We start from the raw sequence: 12,539 nt of genomic DNA, 5'->3' as shown, positions 1-12,539 counted from the left end.
GTCTGTCCTATTTATTTCACTTAAGAGTGTCGCCTGAATGTGCATCCATTTAGCTATAAATGTCTCTAATTTCTCACTTTTTATGGCTGAGTAGTACTCCATTTTATTAAAAAAACCCACATTTTCTTTATCTAGTCTCCAGTTGAGGGGCGATTGGGCCGTTTCCAAGTTTCATCTATTACAAATTGTGCTGCTATGAACATGGGTGCACATATATCACTGTGGTATGATTCTTTTAATTCTTTGGGGAAGATCCCCAGCAGAGGAATAGCGGGGTCAAATGGGACTTCCAGTCCTAGTTCTTTGAGGTATCTCCATACTGATTTCCACAGTGGTTGCACCAGTCTACAATTCCACCAGCAGTGGAGCAGGGTTCCTCTTTCCCCACAGCCCCACCAGCATTTCTTATTGGTTGATATCATGATAGCAGCCATTCTTTCTGGAGTGAGGTAGAATCTCAGTGTTGTTTTCATTTGCATCTCTTGAAAGACCAGTGATATTGAACATTTTTTCATGTATTCATTTGCTATTTCTACTTCTTTGTGTGAGAAATGTCTGTTCATTTCAGATGCCCATTTTTGGATTGGGTCTTTGCATTTAGGAGACCTGATGTTTTTAAGTTCTTTATAGATTTGAGATAGTAGGTCTTTGAGGACAGCACATGAACGTTTTTTCCCACATTGTGGGTTGCTTCTTCATACGGTTGGTGGTTTTTCTTGCTGTGAAGAAGCTTTTTAATAAGAAGAGATCCCATTTGTTGATTGTTTGTGCTAGTTCACAGGCAACTGAGGTTTGGTTCATAAAATTTTTTCTTACACCAATGTCTTCAAGAGTTATACCTAACCTCTGTTCCAGCTGGTTCAGCATTTCTATTTTAATATTTAGATCTTTAATCCATTTAAATTTCAGTTTAGTGCATGGCAAGAGAAATAGGCCTAGTTTTAATCTTTGACAAGTTGAAACCCAATTTTTCCAGCACCATTTATTCAAGAGGCTATCTTTTCTCCAGTGAGGGTGTTTGGCTCCTTTATCAAAGATGAGATGACTGAGTGTGTCTGGAGTTGTTTTGGAATCTTCTAATCTGTTCCACTGGTCCTCAGGTCTGTTTCTTTGCCAGTACCATGCTGTTTTTATCACAGTAGCTTTGTAGTATAGTTTCAAGTTAGGAATTGTGACACCCCCTGCCATGTTTCTATTACGTAAAATTGCTTTTGCTATTCTGAGTCTCTTCTTATTCCAAATGAATTTTTGAATTGTTTTCTCAAGGTCTATGAAGTATGCTGCTGGGATCTCAATTGGGATTGCATTGAATCTATATAGCAGTTTTGGAAGTATGGCCATTTTCACTATGTTGATCCTCCCTACCCAGGAGCAGGGGATCTCTTTCCATTTTCTGATAGCATCTTCAATCTCTCTTTTCAGAGTGCTATAGTTTTCAGAGAAGAGGTCTTTGATTTCTTTCGTTAGGTTGATTCCTAGGTATTTCCGTTTTGTGGATGCTATTGTGAAAGGAATTATTTGCCCTATTTCTGTCTCAGTGAGTCTGTTGTTTGTGTAGAGGAAAGCTATTGATTGTTGTGTGTTGACTTTGTATCCAGCTACTTGACTGAATTTGGTTATTAAGTCTAGAAGATTTTGGTGGAGTTCTTGGGGTCTTCTATATACAGTATCATGTCATTTGCAAATAATGACAATTTGGCTTCTTCATTTCCTATCTTTATTCCTTTTGTTTGTTTCTCTTGTCAAATTGCCGTGGCTAATGTTTCCAAAACTATATTGAACAAGAGTGGTGATAGTGGATATCCTTGTCTTGTTCCTGATTTTAGTGTGAAGGATTTCAGTTTTTGACCATTTAGTATGATATTGGCTGTTGGTTTTTCATGGATAGCTTTTATCAGATTGAGAAAGAGAACATCTATTCCAATTTTTGTAGGGTTTTTATCATAAATGCATGCTGCAGTTTATCAAATGCATTTTCTAAATCTATGGAGATAATCATATAGTTTTTGTCCTTGGCTCTATTGATATAGTGTATTACATTGATTGACTTGCGTGTGCTGAACCATCCCTGCCTCCCTAGGATGAATCCCACTTGATCAGGGTGTATGATCTTCTTGATGATCTTCTGTATTCTATTTGCCAGTATCTTATTAAGGATTTTTGCATCTATGCTTATTAGTGAGATCGGCCTATAGTTCTCTTTTTTGGTTGGGTCTTTCTCTGTTTTGAGGATCAAGGTGATGCTTGCTTCCAGGAATGAATTTGGGAGTATTGCTTCACTTTCAGTTTCATTGAAGAGTTGAAACAGTAGTGGCAGTAGTTCCTCTCTAAATTTCTTGTAGAATTCAGCAGTGAAGCCATCGGGACCTGGGCTTTTCTTAGTTGGTAAGTTTTTAATTATGTTTTCAATTTCATTGGTTCATATTGGGTTGTTCAGAATTTTTAGGTCTTCTTCATTCAACCTTGGCAATTCATATGTATCTAGGAATCTGTCCATTTCTTCTGTGTTGTCCATCTTATTGGTGTATAGGTTCTGGAAGTAGATATTGATGATGCTCTGGCTTTCTGCTGGGTCTGTTGTAATTTCACCCTTTTCATTCCTAATTGCATGGATTTGGGCCTTTTCTTTCCTTTTTCTGACAAGGTTGGCTAAGGGTTTGTCAATTTTGTTGATTCTTTCAAAGAACCAACTCTTGGCTTCATTAATTTTTTGTATCATTCTCTTAGTCTCCACTGCATTGATTTCTCCTTTGATCTTTATAATTTCCTCTCTTGCATGAGCTTTGTGGTTGTCCTGCTCTTCTTTTTCTAGAAGTTTGAGATTCAGCATCAGGTTGCTTAATTGGGCTCTCTCTGTTTTCCTAATATGTGCATTTACTGCTATGAATTTCCCTTGTAAGACTGATTTCATTGTGTCCCATAGATTCTGATATGTTGTATTGTCATTGTCATTTAATTGTAGGAACTGTCTGATTTCTTCTTTCATTTCCTCTGTGACCCATTGGTTATTCAGAAGTGTGTTGTTCAATTTCCATGTGTTTATGAAATTTTTGTGGATTTTTTTTGCTATTGATCTCCAATTTTATCACACTATGGTCTGATAATATACAGGGGATAACTTCAATTCCTTTGCATTTACTTAAACATGTTCTATGAGTGAGCATGTGGTCTATTTTGGAGAATGCTCCATGTGCAGCTGAAAAGAATGTGTATTCTGATTTTGTGGGGTGGAACACTCTGTAAACAGCTGTTAACTTCATTTGTTCAAGAGTTCAATTGAGATCTAGTATTTCACTACTGATTTTTTGTCTAGTTGATCTATCTATTTGTGACAGTGGGGTATTTGTGACAGTTGAGGTTCCCTACTACAGTTGTATTTGTGCATATATGACTTTTCATGTCCTTTAGCATTTGTTTTATATAGTTGGGTGCACTAGTGTTTGGTGCATAGATATTTATGATTGTCATCTCTTCCTCTTAGATTGTTCCCTTTACAGGAATGTAATGTCCTTCTTTGTCTGTCTTAATCAGTGTTGGTTTGAAATCTACTTGATATGCAAAGAGGATAGCTACTCCTGCCTTCTTTTGGGTTCCCGTCAAGTGGAGTACTGTTTTCCACCCTTTAACATTCAGTCTATGAGTTTCATTTTGAATCATATTTCTTTTTTTTATGTAGAAAAGCAATTTAATCCATTATAAGCACTTACATAGTTAGTCATGGAGAGTAACAGGCCTGCTGGTGACGGGTCACCTGAAATGGAGATGGTATTAAACTAGTGGTCAAGGACTAACTTCTTTAAAAAAAAAAGCAACTCTTATCAGGGTGAATTGTATTTTTTGTATGCAGCATATTGTTGGATTTTGCTTTTTGACCTATTCTGCCAGTCTATTTCCTTTGATTGGTGAATTGAGACCATTAACGTTAATGGTTATAACTGATACATATTGAGTTATCATTGTCAGGACATTTCTTTTTGTTGGATTCTCCCCCTTTAAATTTAATTTCTTGTTATGCCTGATGGGTTCATTCTCCTGGGCTTCCTGGGGTTGTGATCCTCATTCTCTGTTCCTAGGATATTGTCTAAAATTTTCTGGAGTGCTAGTTTGGTATTTATGAAGTTCCTAAGGTGCTTTTTGTCATGAAAGTATCTTATATCTCCATCAATTTTGGAAGACAGTTTTGCAGGGTACATCAATCTGGGTTGGAGGCTGTTTTCCTTTAGGGCTTGGAATACATCACTCTAAGCTCTTCTTGCCTTGAGAGTTTGCATTAAGAAGTCTGCTATGATTCTGATGGGCTTTCCTTTGTATGTGATTTGTTTCTTTTCTCTAACTGCTTGTAGAACTTTGTTCTTCTGTTGGGTTTCTGGAATCTTAACAATTATATGCCTATGTGTAGATTTTTTTTATCAAGTCTAGTTGGAGTCCTATATGCCTCACTTATCTGTTTGTCAAGTTCTTTTCCCCTGCTTGGGAAGTTTTCTGCCATTACTTATGTGAAAGTTTTTTTATGTCATCTGCACTCTCTCCTGTTTCTTCTTTGACTCCAATCAGTCTTATATTATTCTTCTTTACATCATCTAGCAGCTGCTGGATTGATTTCTCATGGTTCCTTGCAATTTTGAAGCAATTTTTCTTTTTCTGGTCACTAATTGCAATCTTTTCTTCTATATCTGAAATTCTGTCCTCACATTAGCTCATTCTACTGCATAGACTTTCAATGGAGTTTTTAATCTCCTGAAAATCTATTTGCATCTGTTTTATGGATTCCATTTGTTTCCTATGTTGGGATTCCATCGTGTTCCTCAGCTCCTCTCTAGATTTATTAATCATGACTTGCACTATGAGCACAGTCTGCTGTTATCTGTGAAATTATTTCTGATTTCATTTTTTCCTGATCCTCTTCTGTTGCCAGTTCAGGGAGTCCAGGTGGTTCAGCATCAGAGTGTTCCATCTTGTTTCCCTTTGGGGTTAATGTAGGTGATCTGGAAGTCTGGTTTTGAGACTTGTTTATATGTCTTCTCATTTCGACGTGGCAGGGGGGTTGCTATTGGTGCCCATGCTGCTCACCTCCTCTGGGCTGGGAGCAGTGGAATGGCAGCCTGGAAGCACCTTCCACTTACCTTGGGATTTTTATAGTGAAGTAATGTTTCCATATGTAAGATTCAAGTCTTGTTTAAGAAAATCACCAAAGGAAATTGAGGTGTGAGATGTGGAATAACACAATAAGACTTAGGCAAGAACGGAGAACAGACACACTCCACACTCATCTTTCCTTTGGAGTTTACGAAAATCAACAGACCAGTGACTTCTTTCCTATGCCCAGAGAATACATTGTGCTATTATTCTTGTAGATGTGATTCTCGCCAAGTACACTTGAAAAATCTTGAAACTGATTACCAATGGAATTGATGAGAAAGTACTTTCCTTTTTATTAAGATATCAATATTTGTAAAGAAAAGTGAGACAAAAACCCTCACCAAATATTTCTCTGTGCAATTTCTAAAATACTTATTGAGAATTCCAAGGAGGAAAATTAAAAGAACACTACTCATGGAAAATCACACATGGTAAACTTAAGAAAAGTTGCCAAGGAGTAGAGTGGTCATCAATAAGGCAAGAAAGGTTTGAGTCAGATAGGGTGTTTATCACCTGTATACTCTCATACATTGCCCCAGACTCAGCAATGAAATGTTCTGAATATACTCAGGACAGTTATATTGTCATTATCATTAAATCTCACCAAATTTTTTTGAGAATAAAATTTGTTATAAAATATTTAAATAGCAAGTTGTGAAAAACAAAGTTAATATTCATTTATATATATTTGTCTGCCTTCAAACATAAAATGATGAGGCATAATTGACAGATTAAGCAGCAATTGGGAAGTACAGTTGCAAATGTGAGTTCTACAGAGTCTTAGCAAGCAGTGGTCAAACTCTTTATGTTGGCCACCAGGAGAACAGGTCAGACTATCAGAAAAAGAGAGAGCAGGTGTCACAGCTGATCTATGTCTAGACACCTAGGTTATGGAGCAAATCCTATGACTACCTGGACTGGGGTAGTTATTATATGGACACTGGTGATGATATTGTAAGACCGAGGGCCTTACCAAACGCTCCGAGGAGCTGACTGTAGCAAAGAACACCAGGGAAGGAACACACCAGACAAGTTGGAAAGTAAAACAGACCTTTATTAGTCTGGCCAGATGGCACTCACAAAGCAAAGTAGCTTAGAGAGGCAACTGGCTCAGAGTCCGAGGCTGTTTTTATAGGGGGTTGTAGGGGAAGTTAGCAAGCAGAACTTACAGAAAAGAGAGAAAAATGTTGATGGTCAAAAGATGTTTGCAGATTGTCTTATAGATAGCTGTGTCCGGAACATTGGTTTCGGACAAACAAGGAGATGGGTAATTCACTTAGGAACTCTATGTTTGTTACAGACTTTATCTTGTGTCCCAGAACTAACAAGCATCTTTAACCATTAACTCACATTCAATCACAATTGGGGCTAGGGGAGTTTTATGATTACAAAGTTATGCAGTTCCACATAAGTTAGATCCCAATGAAACTTCTCTAACTGACATATGTTCCCTGTCAGAAACCCCTCTGCCTTTTGCCATGGGAACAGCACAGAGTGCTGTATTAGAACAATGATTTCAAAGGTCATTGTAAAAATCAAAATAACCAACAAAAAAAATCATAAAACTGAAAAAAATGTAGAAATGTATTTGCCATGAAATGGATCTGATAAATGTGGAGACAAGAAGAGTGCTGTGGACCTCAGCTGGGAACGTGCGCAACATGTGACTCAAAAATTTTCCAGGCTGTGCATGTCCCAGGACAACTGGAAAGGCATCATCAGTTTGGATTTTCCAATGTGAATTAATTTTTAACAATTACCCAATTTTTTATGGTGCCAATTTTAAATACTTGTATTGAAGACATTGCATTTCCACTTATAATACAGTGCTTATAAAGTGCAATGTTATCTTTTTCCCCTGCACATGTTCCATGTTCAAGTATTGAGAATGCCCAGTACTTTACTGTAGCAGTTAAACTTTAACAATTGCCACAGAATTAACTACAAATTTAGGTGCTTCAATGTTTTATTATGTGGAACAATGCTATTTCGATACTTAGGGTTGGCTTAATCAATCTCTTCAGTAGTAGGCCCTGAGGAAGCACCACCAGAAGGAGGAGCTCCCCACCAGGGAAGCCACCAGGCATTCCTCCAGGCATGCCACCTGCACTCTGGTACAGCTTGGTAATGATGGGATTGCAGACGTTCTCCAGCTCCTTCTGCTGATGTTCAAATTCTTCCTTCTCTGAAGTCTGATTCTTATCCAGCCAGTTGATTATTTCATTACACTTATCAAGAATCTTCTGTTTATCTTCATCATTGATCTTGCCCTGAAGTTTCTCATCTTCAACAGTTGCTTTCATATTAAAAGCATAAGGCTCCAGTGAATTCTTGGAGGACACTTTATCCCTCTGCTTCTCATCTTCAGCTTTGTACTTCTCTGCTTCCTGGACCATACACTATGTCCTCCTTGCTCAAATGGCCCTTGTTATTAGTGATGGTAATCTTGTTCTCTTTCCCTGTACTTTTGTCAACAGCAGAGACTTTGAGTATGCCATTGGCATCAATATCAAAGGTGACCTCAATCTGAGGAACACCTTGGGGTTCAGGAGGTATGCCTGTGAGTTCAAACTTTCCAAGCGAGTTGTTATCCTTAGTCATGGCATGCTCACCTTCATATACCTGAATAAGCACACCAGGCTGGTTGTCAGAGTAGGTAGTGAAGGTCTGTGTCTGCTTGGTAGGAATGGTAGTATTGCATTTGATGAGGATTGTCATGACTCCACCAGCAGTTTCAATACCAAGGGAAAGGGGAGTGACAGCATCTTTGGTTGCTTGACGCTGAGAGTCATTAAAGTAAGGTGGCACAGTACCCACATCATTTGTAACTGTCTTCCCAAGATAAGCTTCAGCAATTTCCTTCATCTTTGTCAGCACCATAGAAGATACTTCTTCTGGATAGAAGCTCTTTGTTTCTCCTTTGTATTCGACCTGAACCTTGGGTCTGCCTGCATCATTCACTACCATGAAGGGCCAATGCTTCATATCAGACTGGATTACAGCATCATCAAATCTTCATCCAATCAGATGCTTGGCATCAAAAACTATGTTGGTGGGGTTCGTTGCAACTTGATTTTTTGTAGCATCTCCAATCAGTAGTCCTGTGTCAGTGAAAGCGACATAACTCGGGGTGGTTAGGTTTTCCTGATCATTGGCAATTATCTCCACCTTCCCATGCTGGAAGACACCCACACAGGAGTAGGGGGTTGTCGGGAGCAATGCTACATAATTTTAGGGAAAAATCATTTGGTTTTCCTAGTTCTCCTGCCTATAGCCCAGCTATGGCATTCTGAGACATAATTCCATTTTGGCGTCTGGTCACAACTGAGACCTCAATGATCTGGTGATGCTGTGATGCTCCAGGACAAGATTACACCAGTGGGAGACATCCTGGGAGAAACCAAATCTTCATCTGCGTAGTTCCTCATTGTTCTTGGATTTCTGCTCCCCCCAGTCTTTGTGACACCTTGTTTATCCCAATGTGAAGTACTGAACTCTGCATTTCATTTGTTACATTTGTTTCTCCTGAGGTATTGAATAAAAGGTGCTGTAAGCTATGGGTCTTTGTCTTTGCTGCCCAGAGCAGCACCGATCAGGCCCAAAGCTCAGGTTCTCCAAGTCTCATTTTTTCTACCTTTCCTGTATATTGTTAATTCACCTTGTGCTGCCTTGGCTCGAAGGAGACTAGGACTCACTGCAGAGGTTCTAGTGATGTCCCCTTTCCCTGTTCCCTACAGGTGGTGCCAAGATCAATGACAACTGCAGGTCCCCTCGACATGGTTGCTTGAGAGTAGGGCTGGTTCTACTGGCAAAGAAATCACACAAAAGCCTCCAAAGCTGCCAGTGCATTCAATGAGCCAATTATCCAATTTTTGAAATGTGGAATCAGCGTGTAGTGACTATCCATGGTAGCCAATGTTGAAACTCTATTGCATTGGAAGTCTGGAACAGCAGAAGTATAAGATCTCAACTTATGATTGCAAAGTTACATTAGCCCAAGGAAAATATGACTCCTTCTTCCACATGTGCAAGAAATAAGCAGGAATATTTAGACTCTGAGCAAAATATTATGTTCCAAAAGTAAGATAAAACCTAAATTAAGAGAATCTTACATGGCAAAAAGTCTCTAGAGGAGTTTCAGTGCAGGATGAGGAAACCAGGCAGTCTAAATTAATTGCTCCTTAGGCCCTCTCTGTAACTGCTCCTGTAGCTCAGTTCTGCATGCTACCAGCTGGTCACCAGCTCCCTATAGGGACATTTGAGTCTGGGCTCACACTGATGTTCCCTCAATGTGACTCTTAGACAATAATACATGGCTGTATCCTTGGCCCTTGGGCTGCTCAATATTAATGAAACTGAGCTCTTGGAAGCCTGCTGAAGCACACTCAGGATTTAAGAGTGAACTTACACCCTGTGTTTCCATGACTTGATATCACACTAATCACCTTCAGCCCCTTTCCTGAAGCCTGAAAGCTCCAGCTGACACCATGCTTGGATAAAGAGAATCCAGAGATAGTGCAGGTGAGGGACAGGGTTTGCAAGGTCTTCACCAGGCAATATCTTGACTCCCACAGTTGTGCCTGAGACAGGACACCTGGAGACAAGAAGCATCACCATCAGTCAAACACACCAAATGTTTCATTCTCAGGTCCCTCTCTTGAAACCCTGAGATACTCATAGCAGGGAGCTGCCATTAGGCAGAGAAGCAGCCTCAGGACATCCATGCTCTGATACAGGCTCCTGTAAGAGGAAACTGGGGCTTGATCCAGAAGATCAAGGTAAAGGATGGACAATTATCTTCTTCACTCTCTGCTGCCACTCAAAAGAACCAAGAAACAAGATTCTTTCCATGGTAGCAAAGGCCACTACATGCTCTCCATAGGTGGCTTTTTTGTCCCCAGTCCAGCACAAAGCCCAATCTACCTTCTTCATGCAGGGCATGGTCTTGATGGCATTGAAGAGAAACTCCCTTTCTTTGAAATCTTTAGTGTTACTGTCAAGAAGGAGACTATACATTTCAGAATGCATGTTTTCCAGGGCCATTTGGAAACCACAGAAACAATGGGCTTCTGTCATTTGAACTTCTCGGCTAAATTGCTCCACCATATTCTCATTGACTTTGCAATCACTGGGAGCAAGAAAGCCAGAACATGTGAAATAAAATATCTCTCCTCAGGCATTAGGGCTTCCCAGTGCTGGATGTCTTTCGATTGAGCCACCTCCTGAGCTGTCCAAAGGAAGCCTCAGGTTTCTTATACATCTGCCAAGCATCATGGTACTCAATAAAGAAGATGATGAAACACCACAAGTTCTCTCTCAGCAGTGGTTCGTCCTCCACTTTGGGGGCAAGTCCCTTACTCTTTGGCTGCTGGCCTCCTGGAAGATCCTCCGAAAGGGCTTGCTGTCTAATACACCAGTCCTGCTGAGGGACCGGGCTGTGTTCTCCTTGTGGGCCAGGCTGAATCCCTTCAGGGGCAACAGTTGCAGCTGCTGCTGGTCCACAATGGTGGCTAGTGGAAGCAGAGCATGGTGCCTGGTGGAGAGACCAGGCAAGGAGCTGAGCAGTGGGAACCGGGATACTGACCCTAGAAGCAAAACTTATGTAGAGCTCCTTGAAAAAGTTTTCACTGTGGGTTTTTTCTTTTTTGGTACTGGGGATTGAACTCAGGACCTTGTGCTTGCGAGGCAGGCAGCAGAACCACTGAGCTAAATCTCTGGCCCTCAACATGGGTTTTAGGAAAATATATATTTATACAACCCTGAGATACACATCATTTAGAAAGCCTCAGAACCAAACATTGACCAAATTTCAGAGGACGGTGAGAGCAGCAAGGACACTTATTCCTTGCTGTTGGGGCTGTAAAATGGTTCTTGTAATATGAATGGCACTTTAGGAATTTCTTATGGAGGTGAAGCTAGTGATGGAGCAGAGGTATATGAGGTATTTGTTCACCAAAGCTGAGCATGAAGTTCTCATACACCTCACAGAGAGGCTTCCATCAGCTTTATCCCTTTCAGCCCTCCCCACTGGATGAAAATTGCTCACGTGGTTTTAGGTGGGGCTTTTTCAGAGATTACTGAATCTAGAATGTGTCACTGGTTCATTGTGCAATGCTAGCCCTGAGGGCACTAGGATTAAGGGTGTGAGTGTTACTCTAAGTAACCTAAGTAGTCCCAATAAGATAAAAGGGGCAGAAAGATCCTGTTAAGGGTCCCTTGTTGCTTTGCTACATTCAGTCCTCCATGAACTGTTCCCACTCTGCCATGTGCCACCCTGCTTTGGAACCAGCTGATTATGTACTGAGGCCTCTACAAACTATGAGCTAAATAAACCTTTCCCCTTTCAACTTTACATGTTGGGTATTTTGTCTCAGCAACAAGAAAAGTAACTAAGACACCCTCTTATGTGGCTCTCCTTGCATGATTGAATAAATCCACTCAATCAAAGAGGATAATTATCATCCATGTGCAGTCCTTACAGATTTTCAATTTTAGTTCGATATTTGAATGGAAAGGGCTCAGGCCCTAGATGAACCTTCCCCAAGTCGTGAACCTGTTCCTTGGTTGCATCTGTTCAGTATGATCCTGAGCCCTTCACTGCTCCCCACCTACAGGAGGATCCCTGTCTGGGTCCCAGGGCCTTTCTGACAGCACCTCTAGCCACAGGAATGGGATCAACTTGCTTCAGAGGCTCCTTCAGGAAGACTGAGCTTCTGACCTGTGTCCTGGAACAGGGAACACTCTTAGTAAACCTCTTACTCTGCAGGAAGACCTGAGCCTGGAGAGGGCAACCCACCTAGGGCTTTATGAGGGACAGTGGAAGCTGAACAGCAACATTTGCAGTACACATTTTCTGCATGGGGAGGCCCCAGTCCTTTAGGTCCCTTTGATGAAGCCGGGCCAGGAGACGGCTGCAGGGACCTGGGGTGGCTCAAGCCATCTCCCCATCGCTCCACTTATGTGGCTGCAGCACAGCTGGTGGCTTGAAGTGGAGGACTCCTCCTTCATCCCTGCCCTGTGCCTACACTCAGGAGCCCGCCCTGACTCCCTGACCTCAGACTCACTTTGTTCTGTGCATAAGGCAGGATCAATGTGAAGACACAGGCAGGGTTCACACTGTGTGTCCCTTGTGCTGGTGGTTCCCGGCTCCTGCAGTGCTGAGGAAGGGACGACTTGTGGAACGTCATGCTGTCCAGCATGCAGATCAGTGCATGACCTTGCACCCTAAATGAAGGAAGCCCAGTGGACATATTGCAAGCATCACTATTTTCAGGGTCACAGCCATCCACGTACATAGGCATAGGGATCCTGCAGTTGGACTTCATAAGCAGAAGCAGGCTGATCTAGGATGAAGACCAGGATAAGAGACCCTGGGCACATGTCTGTGTGGCCTACGCCTA

At 41.2% G+C, this 12,539-nt stretch overlaps 2 pseudogenes; both read right to left on the bottom strand.

Moving 5' to 3' along the window:
• Nucleotides 1-7,131: 7,131 nt before the first annotated feature.
• LOC101714861 (heat shock cognate 71 kDa protein pseudogene) lies at nt 7,132-8,181 on the bottom strand (annotated as a pseudogene).
• LOC101703254 (ribonucleoside-diphosphate reductase subunit M2 pseudogene) lies at nt 8,155-12,326 on the bottom strand (annotated as a pseudogene).
• Between the last annotated feature and the right edge of the window lie 213 nt (nt 12,327-12,539).

This window comes from Heterocephalus glaber, unplaced genomic scaffold (assembly GCF_053883595.1).
Source record: "Heterocephalus glaber isolate CG9 unplaced genomic scaffold, H.glaber_assembly_v1.0 deba00001724, whole genome shotgun sequence".
NCBI lineage: Eukaryota > Metazoa > Chordata > Mammalia > Rodentia > Bathyergidae > Heterocephalus > Heterocephalus glaber.
Note: the sequence above shows the minus strand (reverse complement) of the source record. Positions and strands in the feature narration are given on the sequence as shown.